This window comes from Schistocerca gregaria, chromosome 2 (assembly GCF_023897955.1).
Source record: "Schistocerca gregaria isolate iqSchGreg1 chromosome 2, iqSchGreg1.2, whole genome shotgun sequence".
In the NCBI taxonomy this organism is placed as follows: domain Eukaryota; kingdom Metazoa; phylum Arthropoda; class Insecta; order Orthoptera; family Acrididae; genus Schistocerca; species Schistocerca gregaria.
This window is the reverse complement of record NC_064921.1, coordinates 79867147-79886131: the sequence shown is the minus strand read 5'-3', so window position 1 is coordinate 79886131 and position 18985 is coordinate 79867147. Positions and strand designations below refer to the sequence as shown.

General features: G+C 40.8%; 1 protein-coding gene and 2 non-coding genes across 7 annotated transcripts in view; 1 reads left to right on the top strand and 2 right to left on the bottom strand.

Moving 5' to 3' along the window:
* The window catches only part of LOC126336352 (RING-box protein 2), a 716604-nt gene that overhangs the window by 635958 nt on the left and 61661 nt on the right, over positions 1-18985 (top strand). The gene's annotated exons all lie outside the window — the stretch shown is intronic.
* On the bottom strand, positions 4607-4679 carry Trnar-acg (transfer RNA arginine (anticodon ACG)). The gene has a single exon. It is a non-coding gene; the product is annotated as a tRNA-Arg (tRNA).
* On the bottom strand, positions 5322-5393 carry Trnaw-cca (transfer RNA tryptophan (anticodon CCA)). The gene has a single exon. It is a non-coding gene; the product is annotated as a tRNA-Trp (tRNA).

The following is an 18985-nucleotide window of genomic DNA, read 5'->3' as shown; positions in this document are numbered from 1 at the left end:
GCCAAACACAAAGAAATAGACCAATGTGGCTGAAACTTGGTGTGCGTTCTTTCCAAAGATGCTACTATCTAAACATGACCTCGATACGCGCCGGTGGTGCCATCTCTCGGACTTTGCACGCACTTTTCAAACGCCTCTCGTAGGACATTCAGAACTCATCAATCACGAAAGTCGATAGCCATCCAAACGATTGAAAATGGGCGTATACACGTCATAGTGACTCACCGCAGTGAGCCAAACGTCACCTACAAAAGAAAAGACGTAACGATTGAAGAGAGTGTGACAGCTAGTGAATATCCAGAAAACTAAGTATGTGTTGTTTGTACTAAGCTATCAGAGGGCATTATTAGTATGGCTAGGCAGAAAAAATAATTTCCCTTACTATAGAAATTTTCTTCACTAAGAATTTCCCTATGGTTTCTGTTTCCCCCAAAAATATTTTTCCTCAGAGTTGCGAAAGGAAAAAAAATTCCAATCTGCCCCAGATACTTTTTACTTCGTAGTGACTGCAACGTAGTATCTGGAGTCGACGTTCTACTGTTTCAGGAATATCATTGAAATGCTGCAAAAAGGCGATAACGGTTTTCTAAAAAAACACTGGTGTCCAAAATTAAAGCAACAAACAGACATTTTGCAAGGTTGCGTTTATTTTCTAAAACAGTATAAACAGGTGACAGTAAGATAGAAACAATGCAAATAATACAGAACGTAAGCAACTGCAACATGCATAACGATAGACACAAATGTTCTCCGTCCCTCCCTCCTCCCCCAAACGTAACGAATTGGCACACACACACATATTGCGACAACTGATTAATGTGCTCAGTATGGGGTGTGACCACGTCTTGCAGCAATAAAGGCATGACAACGACGGAGCATGCAGTGTATGATATCAAATCTCATGCTGAGGCAATAACGCCCATTATTCCTGCAGAGCTGCTAGTAAGCCCTGAGGAGTGGTCGGTGGATATTGATGTGACTCGATTTTAAAGGGTTCCCTTCTGTGTGGGCGCTTCAGAGGTGCACATGCAATAAAGACCACTCAACCGAAGCCTTCTGTAACTGTCTGCCTCTTGATATAACACGTCCAGTAGATGCTGCGAGCGTCAGATACAGTTGCTGTGCAGTACTAAGGTGGTACCGTTGTACCCTTACAGTCAAATAACGGTCTTCTCTCTCTAGCGTCACACATGGTCGGCTCTGCTCTGGTCTTTGACATACAGTTTCGGTCTCTAAAACTGTTGCCACATCCAAGAAACAGAACTATTCACTTGAACTCATCGGGCCATATCAGTTTTGCGACTGTCCTGCTTACATTCCTCTTATGCCTCCCTACTGCAGAGTGTGTGGCAGGCGTGTTCTCTGTGCCATATTGCACCATCTGTGACTGTGTAAACAGCGATTGTGGATGTGGGACTACCCGAGAAATACTACCCCGTTTGATGGGTGCCCCAACGTCATCGCTGGCGTGGTTGTCCATTGACCGGATTGCCATCTTTCGTACAGAACACGATCATACGAACATCTGTCGACAGTTGGTATGGTCATATCGTGACTTACGACACAGGATGGGGAAATAGCGGTTTGTTGCTTTAATTGTGGACACCATTGCGTTTAACTAACTAAAAATAAAATATAATTGTGGCTCTGTCGTGCTGTTTGGTAGCAGAACAAGTTTAAATCGAGCTTCAACCTGTTTCGAAAGTTACAGGCGGGGTTAATTTGATAAATGTTGTGAACACCACATTTTCATATTCAACAATGGACGACTGCTTGAGTGTCTAACTACACACCTATAGCAAGTCGTCCCTTTATTACTGCTACCCAGTATTAATGATCGGAAGTTGGACCTCCACACACAAATAAAGCACAGTTTGAGACAAAACTGTTCACAGTTCAGTACATAAAACGTAATAATTTCTATCTTTCGGCTCATGATGATCAGATAAATTGTTTGTTTTGCTGTATGAATTATATATGCTGGGATAGTGCTCTCGTAACATGACTGCTGTAGATTCTGTAAAGTTCGACGCCACTTACTTTATTTATCCAGTCAATTCTAGAATCTTCTAAAATATCCTCGCGTGACGTTGACCTTTCTTCTTCTGTTTGCTCCCAGTCTTGCACAACCTCCTCTGCGTTGGCAATTCTTCCTGTTGGAATACATCAAATAGTAGTAATAGTAATGCAAGAGTCGGCTTCTACAACTTCCCACTTTCGATTCGCCTTTCCTCGTAAACAATGACGTTCTCAGTGTCGAGATTATGGCTTCTGTCTCCTTGCGAACTCTTCCTGTATACGACATTGACGAAAATGTTCTCCTCTTCACAGTTAGATGAAACGTTGTCCGATTTACACGCGACCGAGCGTCTACAGTCGTCCGAACCCCGCCTCCAGAACTGCTCGTTTCCCCTACTTCGTCGAGGTACCAAAGGGACAAAGAGAGAACACAGAAATGACAACAATCAATTTACACGCAAGTGACAACAATCAATTTACACAATTATTCGTTTCATTTTCATATATACGATCACGATATGACTCACTGACATTTCAAAGAAATAAAGGACAGAAGATATGTACAGTTTTGTGTTGATTAGTATGAGAAACTGTCGTAATAAAAAAAACACTGTCACAAAGATGCGGATAGGGGTTTCAATTAATCGTTGCCTGATACTCACTTTCTCCGCCAGTTGTACGACGCGATTTTTTTTTTTTTTTTTTTTTTTTTTTTTTGTAAATAGATGCCAAAAACTTCAGTTGATTGTTCATATGGCACAAATGTAGGTCAGTTTTGTATATACTGGCGTCCACAGGGAAATTAGTACTGAATTAGTACTGTCTTCTCCAAGCTGACTCCTCTCTCGGTGCTCAATCATATCGTTTGGGAAGATGGCGTCGATGTCTGCTGTGGCAACGAACACTCAAAGATATTTTGCGTACTCGCAGCAGATAGCCTGCAAGTGGTGGCCAGTTTCTGAAACAGAATTTAAGGCAATGGTGCAAAGCACCATAGATTCATAATTTTTGATATGTTGTCAGTAAAGCCTTATAATTATCTTATTATATTATTGATAGATGCACATTACAGTTACCATTTTTTGTGAAAAATTAGATGTACTAAATCTTTAAAGAACAGGTCTCTCAATGAACCAGCTAGAACGCTCGACAAACATCTACAGTTACTAATCAATAAATTATATGAAACATAAAGCAATGCAGAATAGCATTTCCCAAGGGATTATAGTTACAAATTAATTCACACTAAAATTTAAATACTGATGTTAGTTATCGATACGAATTCAGTGATTGCTCCAAGAATTTGTACATGTTTTTCACTGAAAACCGAAATTGTGTTCTGTATGAACTTGATACATAGTGAACTCAAATTCTGTATACATTTATCACGCAAATTCATAGTTGGAACAAGAGAATAACAGGTGGTTTAGATCTCCGGCTGCCATATTCAGAATGGCGCTGAACTGATGTTCATCCCATGCACATGATACAGAAAAAAATTCATGTACAAATCTGATTTTGACAAATTACGGTCTGCACACAACAGTGTGTCGGGATAGTAGGTTGTGCCCCCGAATGATTAATGACGTAGTCCATTGTTCTTGCCACTTGGTCGCAAATCTCTGTGCCACGCAAATGCCAGCTGGTCGAGCTTTTCATTATGGTATGTTCCTTTGTGGCTTTTAAATCCACCTCTGTAGTGTGTCCGCATTTTCTACATAGATAGCGTGTAGTTTTTTCTCACTGAAAGTTTTATCCGTGATCCAGAGTTGGATAAAACTTTGTGTTTGTGCCAATAAACTCAGAGCCAAAAACAGATTCCACAGTGATCTTCTTGTCGTACTGTATTTGTCGTTTACTTTGTCAAAGCCCTTGGTGAAACTGTCGCAGTGGATTGCAAGCGGTTTGCGTGTCTTGTAAGCTGTCTCTGTGAGTGAGTACGGAGTTGTTTGTTCTGCCAGGGACCATCGTAGTTTTGAGACACACAGTAATACAGCATTTAGCCACTTACTCGAGAATACTGGCATCGTTTGCAGTGCCCACTTCTCGGAGTAGATTTGTTAAAATACGTGTGCGCTTAATTTAAAATGTCTGCATGTGTAGTGCATTTTACTCGTACACAATTTTTCTTCCGTGCGTAACTGTTGTCTTACTTTCCTGCTTATGGTGGGATGCTTGGCTGTTATGTCAGATTGGTTGACTTCTTGTAATGGCACCCCGTACTTCCGCTATGGTCACGTTTAGCTAATTTAATTGCAGCAGGAGCGCAAATGTTTGCCTGACCGGGACGGAACTGCTTCTAAGCAACGAATTAAAAATCGGTGGTGTTCGCTCTCTGGAATGTTTTCTCTGCGCTGTATTATTGGCGAATCTTCCCTGAAGGCGTATGCGCAGTGCTGTGCTACGCATATGCATTTCACCGACTTCTCTTCCGAAAAACCGCGTCCTGTTTTGTTACTGGTTCCCGGTGGCCACTGATTTGCAGATATGCTGCACACGTACCAGTTCAGCATTATTACAACTAACTCAGATGCGAAAACATTTCGTAAAGTTAGCATCCAATGACTTGTCATACTATAAAAATAATCGACCCTGCCAGGATTCGAACCTGGAATCTTCTGATCCGTAGTCAGACGCGTTATCCGTTGCGCCACAGGGCCAGACGATATACACCTCTCGTGCTAGTCTTACTACCACCATTTGTAATTGTCCTGGTGACGTTTTCTTTTTCATATATGGTAAATTTTTAGTTGCGAGTCCATTACATATTTACACCAGTTAATTATGTCCATGGACCGGTGTTTCCTCCATGCCGTAAACATATTCCTACAGGATGAGGCGGTAAAGTTCACGATATCGTCCAGGCTGTTTACTTCGACGCTATATTTCAGTTAACTGCACGTAATTGTTTGAAATGTATTCTGCTAGAAAACGATATATGTCTTTCATCTTTTTCACTATGCGATGACTGATCGCATTTCAGCCTTTTTCAAGAATTTTAACACTTGGTTGTAAGTAGGCTTTCGTGATTTCTGACATGGTAAATCCTTGCCTGACAAGCTATAACGTCTTTTAGCTACCTTATGAGAGATGGTTAGTTTAATAAATAGCTTCTCTTCCGTTGTAATTTTTTCAAATACGGAAAACACCTGCATTCTATTGAATTTCAGCACTGCGTAAGAACAGAATGGCTATTGTTTCCAAATTTTGTACTGCAGGCATTTGGCTGAAAATTAAGACAGCATCATGAAAAATGCACTTTCTGAACTTAGACAACAGAAAATTCAATTAGTAAAAATATTTGACCCCGACGTGATTTGAACACGCAACCTTCTGATCTGGAGTCAGACGCGCTACCGTTGCGCCACGAGGTCTGCGGAGAAAGCACTGCCTTGCTGAATGTATGCACCAGCATTTCGCGTGCATCTTAAGAGTTTTAGTTGAATAATATCATTCAAAGGTTCTCAAAACAGACAACTGTAATAAAATGGGTGTAAAATGTATTACTTACTATTAAGCTTCTGTGTTTACCAGTATTATTGAATGAGTTTCTGTCCTTCCTGTGCGTCTGGTCAAACTTTGTTTTTGTGTAAATGAATTAAAACAGAGTCTATTTCTATATGTCAGTTACATATTTTCGGAACTGCATTGGTTGTAATCAGCGCGTTTCAGTACTGCCGTACAGTGACACTGTCGGAACTTGAAGCTAACGCTATGATAGACCGTCTTATTTCAGTGTTTATATTTACCTGAATTCAGGATATTTTCATAAAAGACAAATAAAATAACCAATCTCTCTGCAGTGGAAATTATTTTTGCAGCAATATTCGAACGCGAAATAGGAATTCCCACAGTTGCAACTAGTATCCAGTTCAGTAGAAAAAGAACTGCAATATTATTCACATGACAGTGGATACAAATTATTATCTGAGAAAATCAGGGACGGATTAATGAAGATTTGTGGGTGGGGGAAGTTCCATACAAGAGAAAGAAGACCAAAGCTTCCTTCTCGTGAAAGTTAAGGAAAACAACCTTCAAAAACTATCTTTTAACCTGTTTTGATGCTGAAAAATACCAAACAATTGCAAGAAGAGTTTTATTTTAGACAAAAAATTTTAATTTTCTTGAAATGTGCAGCATTCAAAACCTTTGTCTCAGTTACTTTTTTTACATGATCGTTAATACACAGCAACAAGCTCGTACGCCTTTTGTTAACACAGAGTTGATAAGCAAATTAAAAGCAAATAAACTGAAATGAGAATAAAATACTTTGAAAACTGTAGTTCTTAATTTGTTGACAGTTATATTTTTCCCATTTACTTCATAAATATGTGTACAGCTGTATACTTACATTCTGAAAATAATAATGGGGAAGTCTTGAACAGATGCTCAAATCTAATTTTTATTTTCAATACAATTTACAATGATACTAGTTTCTGAACAAACGAAGTGGGAATAAGGTTGCAAAATCCATATTAATTATGTTATCAAAATAATGTATCTGAGACTAATACCTCCAAAGAAGTACAATGTAAATAGTGACAACGATACTATATCGTTATAATAGCTCAAAGGTACATAATGCCATAGTTCTGAATGTAATATTGTTTCTCTGATGAGTGGTTAAAATCTGGCAAAGACCACGTTTTTACAAAAAACAATCGTGTTTATATTTGTCATTTTAGTTCTCTACAAATACAGTGTATACTTTGTGTGTTTCATGCGTATTAGCATCTGATTCGCACTTTTTTCAGTTTTTACACAAAATTGTAATCTAAGTGTGCGAGTGATAGTTACTCAATCTTTTTACATCGCAGAAGAACAACTGCCATGATATTAAATATTACCTGCACTGAAGAAAACATATCTTTTCTGTTCTTTCCGCCCTTCTCAATACATCTGTCTATAATTACTTCTTTTTTAATAGTGATGACTCTATTGACGTACAACGTTAAGCGATTTTGCCTGCACCCGTTTCTCAACCGATTCTTAAGGAGTTTGAATGTCGAGAATAATGTTTCTGCAGTTGACACAAGAATAGAAGAAAGGATCAGCCTCAAAGACCGAATTATAGGAAAAATTTCTGGAGTGCTAAACTGCATAGCCTGGCAGAAGTGTTTTGTTTGCGTCTTCCCTTCTCCATGTTGCCACCCACTGCTTGAGTTCTACCTTCAGATTAGAAATGCACTCACTTTCATCCTATCCAGTTACTTCACAGCCAGAGTTTCGGCATGACTAATAACTGACTGAAGAGCAGATGTTTGGTAGAAGTGTGTTGAGATTAGAGCGACTCAGAACGTAGAGAATCTGTTTTCTAGGTCAATGTTAATTGTGTCAAGAATAGGGATAAAAACTCACTCGATGACAGCTTTCCGCACTTGATGGAGCAACGTCGGGCCAGTTAACTTGTCAAGATGGGAGTCTGGGTGTTTGAATGGTGCTTCCTGTATCATCTGCCAGTGTTTTTGTTTGGTCATACAGCAGGCTGAATTCTGCAAGCAATGACACTTTCTTGGTTTCTTTCAAAATTGAGAAAGTATCGCTCAAGATATACAAGATTGGAATAATAGAGATAGTGAAGGTGGTTCGATGAACCCTCTGCCAGGCACTTAAATGTGATTTGTAGAGTATCCATGTAGATGTAGATGATCTCAGTTGCTTTGCTAAACATAAGTAGTCTCATTTTGGAAAAACCCAGTAAGAGGTAATGTCTGGCTGAGCATATACGCAGGGCACAGGAGAATAATGATGAATTCTCCATTGCTGATTGAACATAAAAGGGTCCTAACTGTTACGCTGGAGGTATCGCTTGAAAATGTGACCGTTGGGAAATTTCCTCAAGACTTCACAAGATTTTTCAGTCTCTTTTTAATCTTTTTTTAATTTTTTTAAAGAAAATACGTAGATAGATGCCTTCCTACCCATCTTGTTCCACATAAAGAGGCTAGCTCGTACCCTTCATGCTTTATGAGCACGGTATTTCTTTTTGGCGAAGTTGTAAAAAAAAAGACAACACTCTAATGACACCAATTGAGTTTCGCACTAATTGCACATTAGAGCACTTCGAAGTAAAGAAGTTCAAAGAATGGTTAAAGCAAGGGACTATTTCAACATTATTACATGCTTCTTTTATTGTAGTGACTGCTCCCACAATCTCGGAACTCATGACAGAGCATCCATCTCACGGTGTTTAACACAGTTTTACCTAATTTTGCTCCAGTCATTCGGGGATCTTTATTCTATTCATCCACTTCATCTTTGTCCCAAATATTATCTTTGTCATCTTCAAGACTCCTGTTGATCACTGTCGCTTCCAGAAATTGAAGAGAAATCTTCGTTTAATTTACGTTGGGTGTGCACTTTCAGTGCTTCCACATATTTTTTTCTGACTGTACCAGATTGATAAGACCTATGAAATCTTCTCTGATACCTTGGTATGCATATATCAGAAAAATTGTCAGCAGAGATTTGTGACGTAGTCTCATCATACCCAATACTGGATTGTGTGTAATATTTGCGAAATAATTTCTTCGCCACAGTATTCAATCAAATCATTTTGTAGTTATAATACTAAGGCACGTACCTCTTTTGCTGCCAGAGCCATATTGTATCGCTAATTTAGTATCTCCACATTCTTCGAGATGAAATTTCATTAGTTCTTTAAAGTTACCTTTATTTGATATTCTGGGATCTTTTGATAAAAGAGAGCCATCATCGCGATGCCCTCTAAAAGGTATGTTCTGCCTCCCAAGAAATGTAACGTTTTGCAAAGAAAATGATTATTTTTTTCGGTTTCGTTTTGCTGTATTCAATATGTTGGGGTTCACTTGATTTTTGAAAGACTTCTCGGCGTTTTCGCAAGAAATCAGAAAGTCGTTAGTACGTTCTAAAACTTGCTGATGATACAGCGTTTTGCTGTGCCATTCCAAGATACCGTTTTTTTCCTAGCAACTTAGAGAATTTTGTCAGGAGTATGGTCACTAGCGTATTCAGCTTCGTTCCTCTATGGTGACAACCCTAAGAGCAGGCGCAAACAAAAGGACATACTTTGCAAAATAGGCCTTGTTTTGATGGTGACAAAGGTAACCATGATTTGTATTTATCTAAGTGCTCTTTTTTTTCAAATATCATTTTCAACCCTCCCTCCCTTGTTGTGTTTAACTCATTCGCAAAGTAATCAGCTGTTTTATACGAGGGATCCAGATTCATTAAAGAATTTGGCATTTCCTGGTTTCATACTTATGTGAATTTGATAGGATACTTAATCCGTTGCACAGTGACATGGGCATAACATTCCTAGGTGCAGATACAGGTAATCGGAAAAGGGGGCCAGAAAATTTGCATTCAGATATGGAAGAAAAGGAAATTACTAAAAGAAGGGGAAAATTCAAGGATGATACCTCTGTTTTACGGAAGTACGTGCACCGTTATAAAGGGTGTTACAAAAAGGTACGGCCAAAATTTCAGGAAACATTCCTCACACGCAAATAAAGAAAAGATGTTATGTGGACATGTGTCCGGAAATGCTTACTTTCCATGTTAGAGCTCATTTTAGTTTCGTCAGTATGTACTGTACTTCCTCGATTCACCGCCAGTTGGCCCATTTGAACGAAGGTAATGTTGACTTCGGTGCTTGCGTTGACATGCGACTCATTGCTCTACAGTACTAGCATCAAGCACATCAGTACGTAGCATCAACAGGCTAGTGTTAATCACGAACGTGGTTTTGCAGTCAGTGCAATGTTTACAAATGCGGAGTTGGCAGATGCCCATTTGATGTATGGATTAGCACGGGGCAATAGCCTTGGCGCGGTACGTTTGCATCGAGACGAAGGTACCCCGACAGGAAGACGTTCGAAGCAATTGATCGACGTCTTAGGCAGCACGGAACATTCCTGCCTATGACTCGCGACTGGGGAAGACCTAGAACGACGAGGACACCTGCAATGGCAATTCTTCGTGTAGTGGACGATAACCCTAATGTCAGCGTCAGAGAAATTGCTGCTGTACAAGGTAACGTTGACCACGTCACTGTATGAAGAGTACTACGGGAGAACCAAGTTGTTTCCGTACCATGTACAGCGTGTGCACGCACTATCGGCAGCTGATTGGCCTCCACGGGTTCACTTCTGCGAATGGTTCATCCAACAATGTGTCAATCCTCATTTCAGTGCAAATGTTCTCTTTACGGATGAGGCTTCATTCCAACGTGATCAAATTGTAAATTTTCATAATCAACATGTGTGGGCTGACGAGAAGCCGCAATTGTGCAATCACGTCATCAACACAGATTTTCTGTGCACGTTTGGGCAAGCATTGTTTGTGATGTCTTCATTGGGCCCTATGTTCTTCCACCTACACTCAATGGAGCACGTTATCATGATTTCATACGGGATACTCTACCCGTGCTGCTAGAACATGTGCCTTTACAAGTGCGACACAACATGTGGTTCATACACGATGGAGCTCCTGCACATTTAAGTCGAAGTGTTCGTACCCTTCTCAACAACATATTCGGTGACCGATTAATTGGTAGAGGGGGCCCAATTCCATGGCCTCCACGCTCTCCTGACCTCAACCCTCTTGATTTTCATTTATGGGGGCATTTGAAAGCTCTTGCCTACGCAACCTCGGTACCAAATGTAGAGACTCTTCGTGCCCGTATTGTGAACGGCTGTGATACAATACGCCATTCTCCAGGGCTGCATCAGCGCATCAGGGATTCCATGCGACGGAGGGTGGATGCATGTATCCTCGCTAACGGAGGACATTTTGAACATTTCCAGTAACAAAGTGTTTGAAGTCACGCTGGTACGTTCTGCTGCTGTGTATTGCCATTATGATTAATGTGATTTGAAGATAAGTAATAAAATGAGCTCCAACATGGAAAGTAAGCGTTTCAGGACACATGTCCACATAACATATTTTCTTTCTTTGTGTGTGAGGAATGTTTCCTGAAAGTTTGGCAGTACCTTTTTGTAACACCCTGTATATGACGGTTATGTAAAAAAAAAAAATATCACGTACGCAGGACAAACCAAACGATGCATGGTCATATATACCCGGATCAGAATAACAAAGTGATGGACGTCTAGCTGTTAGCAGGTAGGGGCTACTGTTACCAGTTGCAGGCACCGCTCGCGGCCGGTATCACACGTAAACAGTTGCAGTCCGTTGTATTGCGTGCTTTGTTTCTCTGAGCGGCGAGGTGGCCAAAGTTTGTGCGGAAAAATACAGAAGGGGAAAAGCCAGGTTCCCCCAAACTGCGGACGCCCAGAAATAAGGGGAGAGGACATCACCACGAGTATGGATATTACGAAAGAAAAGAACATACAGCTACTAAAAAAACTGTGCGTTACTCATCGCAGCGCAGAGGTATTCAATGGCAGCAAGACTTCTTTCGTAATGGTTGTCAGAGACATCGGTTTTCGGTACAAAGAAATTAATGGACGTAAAATTATAATGGAGAGAGATGACATCATAGCGTGGCACTGTTGATTTTTCAGAAATATCGTTAAAGTGACGTTTCAAGGCATGCGGCTCGATGAAACGTGAACAAACGCCGGTCATTCTGTCAGAAAAGACTGGGCAGATGGCAGCCTGTGTGGAAGTTCTGCTATTCCCGTGGGAAAAAGTCTTGCATGCTGTAAACTGCATCTTGTTTCGTACCTACTGTCCCCTCGTTTACAAATCCAGGAAAACAAGTGACTACAACGAGGAAATGAACCACTGCAGTTTTCTGAAGTGGTTCAAAGAGTAATTATTGGTTAAATCAGCCGCCTGTCATTGTAATGGATAATCCTTCACACCATTCTGTCATTAAAGATAAAGCTCCGACGATGATAACAAAGAAAGGTGACATTGCTGAATAGTTGATAATGTGAAAATCAGAACTATTTACGTAAGGCGGAGCTAATGGAAATAGTGGGGAAGAAAGACAACAACTTGAACAGCACGTTGTGGACAAGGTAGCTAAAAAATATGGCCACAGGGTCCTTGGGCGTCCACCAAACCACTGCCACTTCAACGCCATCGAAATGATTTGGGCACGGATTGAACATCACGTCGCAAAAAATAACAAAAGCTGACGCAGAAATTCAGACTGTTAGAGAAAGCAGTGCCACAAATAACGCCCGAGAAGTGGAGTATTGTTGTTCGTTAGAAAGAAACTGTTATGACGGAACCATGGGAAAAATGATGTGAATGTAGAAACTAACACTGAACATGTAATTATATCCTTGGACAATTCCAGTGACTCTTCCACGGGCCAGAGCTCAGCTAATGGCAGTGTCGTGGAAGACAGTACATCTGATCTAAGTGGCATCTATCCTTTGCCATAATTATCTTTCTATTTGTGTTGGTGTTTCATATTTTTGATTGCACGGTGTGTACGACATTTGCACAATAATTCTCATCTCACTAATAAGGGACACAATACTGCACAAGTATGACGATCTACCGTGCACACTACAGTGGTTGGTAAGTGCTCAAGAAGTTTATATTGTTTTAATGTTGTTAATTACTGTGTTTACTTCAACGACTCAGATCCATTTTCGTTGCCCTTTCGTATCCTGTACGGCAGCTGAACGAGATTTATTCTTATTATTGTAAACGACAATGCGCTTCCCGTTGCGTTTGTTGAGCCATAGAAATAACAGGAACACGGTATCATTTTATACGCAGGAGAGCTTCTATTAAGACAAAAGTATGTTACGATCCCGTAAAGCAACTCAATACCGCACGTTAAAAAGCGGCGTGAGAATGTAGTCCAATTAGAAACCACACAGCTGTCACGCTACAGCCATTCTGTTAGCACACGCATCCGCGAGCCGAAGACATCACCCCTACCATGATCAACTGTGCTTCACTTTGTTGTTCTGTTCCGGTTATAGACGTTCGGAAAAATTCAAGGCAATATACACCATCATTCGCTCAAGAGGACTTACTACATCAACAAGTACTCCTATCCGCGAAAGCTCACTTTTCAGCTGCCTAAGTAAATACAGTTTCATCAATTAGTTTGATCCATTTAACACCTCAAGATGATTTGTGAACATAAAAATACTTCGTGCTTATCAAGTAAACCGACTGATATCGAAAATTCTGCGGATTTTCTAATTCAGCTTTAAAGTGGCAGCATCAAGAGCAGTTCAGTATGGACGAGAACGTGTAAAAAAATTTGTGAGTATTCTCAAATAATGTTACTTCACTAACATTAATTCCAAAATTAAGTAATATAGGAACACAGAGCTCTCTTCAACATCATACACAAGAAGCCACTTACATGTTGTCCTCTGAATTTTAGAGAGGGCAGATGTTATTCTTCAAGCTCGTTTCATGTCGCACAAAATTAAAAAACTTTACACTGCCACGACGAAGGTTCCCTTCACACTGAGCTACCGGTGGCGTAACTTTCTTTCCAGTAGCGGCCTTCACGTGACACTACTCGTGGCGCATTTGACCAGCCAAGCCTTGGATCGCCGCATATGGATCGCCGCATATGAAAAGTCGCACGTGACGTCAGCGTTGCAGTGGCACCAACGGCACTAACAAGGCTGCTCGCAGTAGCATCAAAAGCTGACCGCAGCAACAGCGGCGACTGTTCTCAATGGCCGCGTATGGCGCCGCGCTGTGGGCAAAGCAGGAAGCGCCCTTTAAGGGCAGCGCGTGCCGTTGTGGAAGATCAGGAAGCCCTGCTATTGCCTGGAGCCCACAACTCGAACAGGAGGCGGAGCACAAGTCACTGGTACAGGTAGTACATTCTCTCGGACACACATAGTAAGGTGCCTCGGGGAATACTGAACTGAATGACTAAATCCAATGGTAAGGCTGTAAATTCGTCTCCTTAACATTGGCGTAACTGCAAAAATTAGCATTTGATTTTCATTTAGCTTAAAGTCTCGGGGAGGCGTGAGGGATCGCCCCTCCGCCAAAAACTTCAGTTAGCTTTTGGAGAATAGGTATTTTGCTATATAGTCCGGGAAGCTGTCAGTTTTAGAAAGCAAATTTTTGAACGTACGTACTTTTATGCCACTTAAATGCTGCTTATCCACGACTTATCAGGGATTATCTGACTCATCTGTTTACACCGTAACTTTCGTACACATAGTGGTTTTCTGTAATGTAAAAATAGATAGAAAGTAATGAAGCGTATTTTTTTTTCAGTGCCAACAGTACTACATGAATAACATTCCGGGGCTGTAGATTTCAGAGGAGAAATTTGATCGCACGCTTGTCTTTCCGAAACGATTACTGCCTTCATAAAGTTGCAGCAGTATAACGTTGTCAAAAAGTCGTTTAAGGATAACAGTTAACTCATATTTGGTTGCTTTTGGATGTTAAACTATGGTTAGATTCTCAAATTGTATCACAATAAATTGCTACAAGTTTGTCGTAATAAAATAACAGCTTCGATGTTTAGTGTAAATACTGAAGAGTAGACGTGTGCATTTTCTTTCGTTTTCCCGCTCTGTCTGGAATTTTCTATTTATTACATCTTTACTTAACGACACGTAATATAAATATACATTATAAATATATAATTGCGTAGGCTTCCGCGACCAGTCAGTCGACATATAAGTTTTCTGGGTATGCTTCCGCGTCATAATGTACACTATGTGATCAAAAGTATCCGGACACCTGGCTGAAAATGACTTACAGGTTCGTGGAGCCCTCCATCGGTAATGCTCGAATTCAATATGATGAAACCTTCCACTCTCGCAGACATACGTTCAGTCAGGTGCTGGAAGGTTTCTTGGGGAATGGCAGCCCATTATTCACGGAGTGCTGCACTGAGGAGAGGTATCGATGCCTGTCGGTGAGGCCTGGCACGAAGTCGGTGTTCTAAACATCCCAAAGGTGTTCTATAGGATTCAGGTCAGGACTCTGTGAATGCCAGTCCATTACAGGGATGTTATTGTCGTGCAACCACTCCGCCATAGGCCACGCATTATGAACAGGTGCTCGATCGTGTTGAAAGATGCAATCGCCATTCCCGAATTGCTCTTCAACAGCGGGAAGCAAGAAACTGCTTAAAACATTAATGTAGGCCATTGTGCTGTGATAGTGCGACGCAAAACAACAAGGGGGCAAGACTCCTCCATGAAAAACACGACCACACCGTAACACCACCTTCTAATTTTACTATTGGCACTATACACGCCGGCAAATGACGTTCACCGGGCATTCGCCATACCCACACCGTGCCATCGGATCGCCACATTGTGTACCGTGATTCGTCACTCCACACAACGTTTTTCCACTGTTCAATCGTCCAATGTCTACGCTCCTTACACCAAGCGAGGCGTCGTTTGGCATTTACCGACGTGATGTGTGGCTAACCATGAAATAAAAGGTTTCTCATTTCCCACCAAATTGGCATAGTACTTGCAGTGGATCCTGATGCAGTTTGGAATTCTTATGTGATGGTGTGGATCGATATCTGCCTTTTACACATTACGACTCACTGTAGGCTGTCTCCGTCAGTCAACAGACGAGGTCGGCCTGTCCGGTTTTGTGCTGTACTTGTCCCTTCACGTTTCCACTTCACTATCACATCGGAAACAGTGGACCTATGGATGTTCAGGAGTGTGGAAATCTCGCGTACATACGTATAACACAACTGACATCTAGCCACCTGACCACGTTCGAAGTCCATGAGTTCCGCGAAGCGCCCCATTCTGCTCTCTCACGATTTCTAATGATTGCTGGTGTCTCTGATATGGAGTAACCTGGCAGTAGGTGGCAGCACAGTCCACCTAATATGAAAAACTTATGCTTTGGGGGTGTACGGATACATTTGATCACATAGTGTATAAACTTACAGCAGCAGTGTTTTTGATACATTATGACGTGCTGCCATACCCAGAATATTTTGATATCGTTTATAAATACAGACTGAAAAGAAAACTAAATTCGTTCGTCTCACATGTGTAATATCTGATTACTGTAGTGCAAAAGTGACAACATTCTAGAGTGTGCAAAAACAGCTACAAGATAAGGTTTCACTCTACGATTAATTTCTATAATCGGGAAATACTCCAAGGCAACTATACTTCCAATTTTTCCAGTAGACGAATTGAATCTTTCCTCTCATTTTCATATTTGGAGTAAGTGACAAGAAACAAGCAAGACAGTACACGTTTCTTCAATCCTTACGTCCTAGCATTTTTATCCTCTCTACTCTTGTTATTGATTTACACGTTGTCCTTTCCTTCTCGCGAAAGAATCTGTTACCTCTCAAAGCTTGTCAAACGTTTTCCTACGTGAGAAATCAAAATGTCATTTTCTAATTCTGAAAAAGCTGTTAATACCAATAGTACCCAAGGCTGGTGTGGTTTTTCGATTTGATTACGTCTATTTTGTCACTGTCTTCTAGATAAAACGAAACAGATCTTTATAGTATTGTAGCATTTGTAACACACGCCAAATAAGCGAGACTGTTTTCTTACAAATGGTCATTTTTATGTACCTCATTTACATAGGTAACACAACAGAATATAATTCACGAAGTACCAATGTCAAAGTTCTATTAGACCTACTGCAAGTAAAAAGAAATATGTTAGGAAATAGCTTCATACACTACAGTTTCTCAAGCATTAAATCGAAAAGTAGTAGTACGAAACTTTTATATAAAATTTGGAATCGTCATATTCTTACATATAATATGTGCGATGTCCCCGTTTCTTCTCCTTCCTTGTTCTAACAAACAATCTTGTCGTCAATAATTCTGTAACTATTCCCGCCATTGTCAAAAGGTATTCTCCGATTAACTTCATTAATCCTGCCAGAATCAACAATTTGGTTATCCCACAATTTGGTTATCCTACGTTTGTTCCCGAGATAAGCATTATTACCTGTTCCTACAATGCGTTTTCTGCGTCGTTCCGAGAATAGAACTTAAGCTACTGGTAACCGGGGACTGTGCAACTGGCCTTTAGTAGTGTAGTGATCTGACAAACGTTCTCCGTCAGAATTTTATTTTCTTGGATACACCTAGAAGATTACATATTAATCTTTCTTACCTGTTATTCCGGTTGCTCGTTTATTTCCACTGTGGTAGTCTGAATCTATGGATTTCGCTAGTAATTATTACAACATTGATCTTTCGCACACCCAATTAACCTCATAAACAAACAATGATTGGCTTTCACCCGTACAGGTATATTCGGCTGAGCCCGTATAGCCCCGTCCCCTTTAGTTTGCGGGAAAGCTCCTTATTTCTAGATGCGACGAGGACTCCCTTGCCAGTGACATCACGTAAGCCTACACAGTGCACGCATTCAAAAATAGAAATCAATTTAAAATGTGTTCCAAAATGATCAAAGACCAACAGAGTGGCGATTCGAAATCATATGAATAATCGATAGACCAACGTGCGCTGGATGCTACGCGCTTTGTGAAAGAAGTTTTTTTTCCGCATTTGAATTTGGCGCCCTCTGAAATTGCCGTTCGGGGCAGATACCCCGGTTTGCGACTAACCAGCACTACTTCAGACATTAGACGAGTCCATGCCAATTCGTGTTGCGGAGTTTCAGCGTGCTCGCAGGGGGCCTACGATATTAGGCAGGAGTACATTTCTTTGGCTCTTTAGTGTAAGAGAATTCCTACACTAAATTTGTTCGCCCTTGTCTGCAGTGGGAGATGAAATTCCCGGAGGACATGGAAAATGTTTAAAGAAAGCACTCCACCTATTTATGTCCACTAACTATGGCAGAGACTGTCAGGCGGCAATCAATGAAACAAACATGTTTCTAGTTGCGGCGGCGAGATCTTTTCACGGCATTTTAGTCACGAACTTTCTCTTCCGAAATCGAAAATGTTTCGTTGACTGTGTGACGGAACACAAGACGACCTCCCTCGCATATTAATCTGCTTGGAAATGACAGTGTTCATCTATTGAATCTTCTCAATACGCACCATTTAAACTGTAACGAAGAATATTTAACTTTTCTCGTGATTAACTGAATATTACACTCAACCAACCATCAAGGCTCATAAAAATGTAAGAAGATGAGTATTCACACATCTGCCGAAATAAAAAATTCCCCCTTGACAAAAAAGTATTCCACCAAACATGCTACACAAATCGTGGTGAGCTACTGAATGCTACCGTAATGGCGGACACTGCATAGAGCGCGTATTTGATCAACGAAGAACAATAATCCACTCACAAAACGAGACTACATCCAAATGCAGATACACAAATAAAGTAATAAAGAATATATGTATAAAAAATGAACGAGAAATAGCGAATGTGGGCCTCGGTATCTCTGCTGATAATTGCAACAATGAGAACACTACAGGAAGTCACTAATCTTGCAAAGACATGACAGCTTTAAAACCATTTGATTTACTGAACAAGTGCAACTTCACATATTCGAAAGACAGCGACCAGGTAAAAAGGAACATAACTTTAACATAATTAACAAGCTGAATATTAAGTTATTTTCAGTAATAGTTCGCGTGCGCTGAGCTTTCGTCGACTTTCACCTACTGGTGTTGTCTGCGAGTCGTCGACGTTGTTCATCTGTAATGCTTGAGTGAGTAGTCCAGCAGTTATTGGTGTCTTGTACGAGGTGCATTCAAGTTCTAAGGCCTCCGATTTTTTTTCTCCGGACTGGAAAGAGATAGAAACATGCGCATTGTTTTAAAATGAGGCCGCATTCATTGTCGATACGTCCCAGAGATGGCAGCACCGTACGGAAGATGGAATTTTACCGCCAGCGGCGAGAATGAGAACTGTTTTAAATAAAATGGCGACGTTTTCCTTACTTGAAAAGCGTGCAATCATTCGTTTTCTGAATTTGCGTGTTGTGAAACCAATTGAAATTCATCAATCGTTGAAGGAGACATGTGGTGATGGAGATATGGATGTGTCGAAAGTGCGTTAGTGGGTGCGACAGTTTAATGAAGGCACAACATTGTGTGACAACAAACCGAAACAACCTCGGGCTCGCACAAGCCG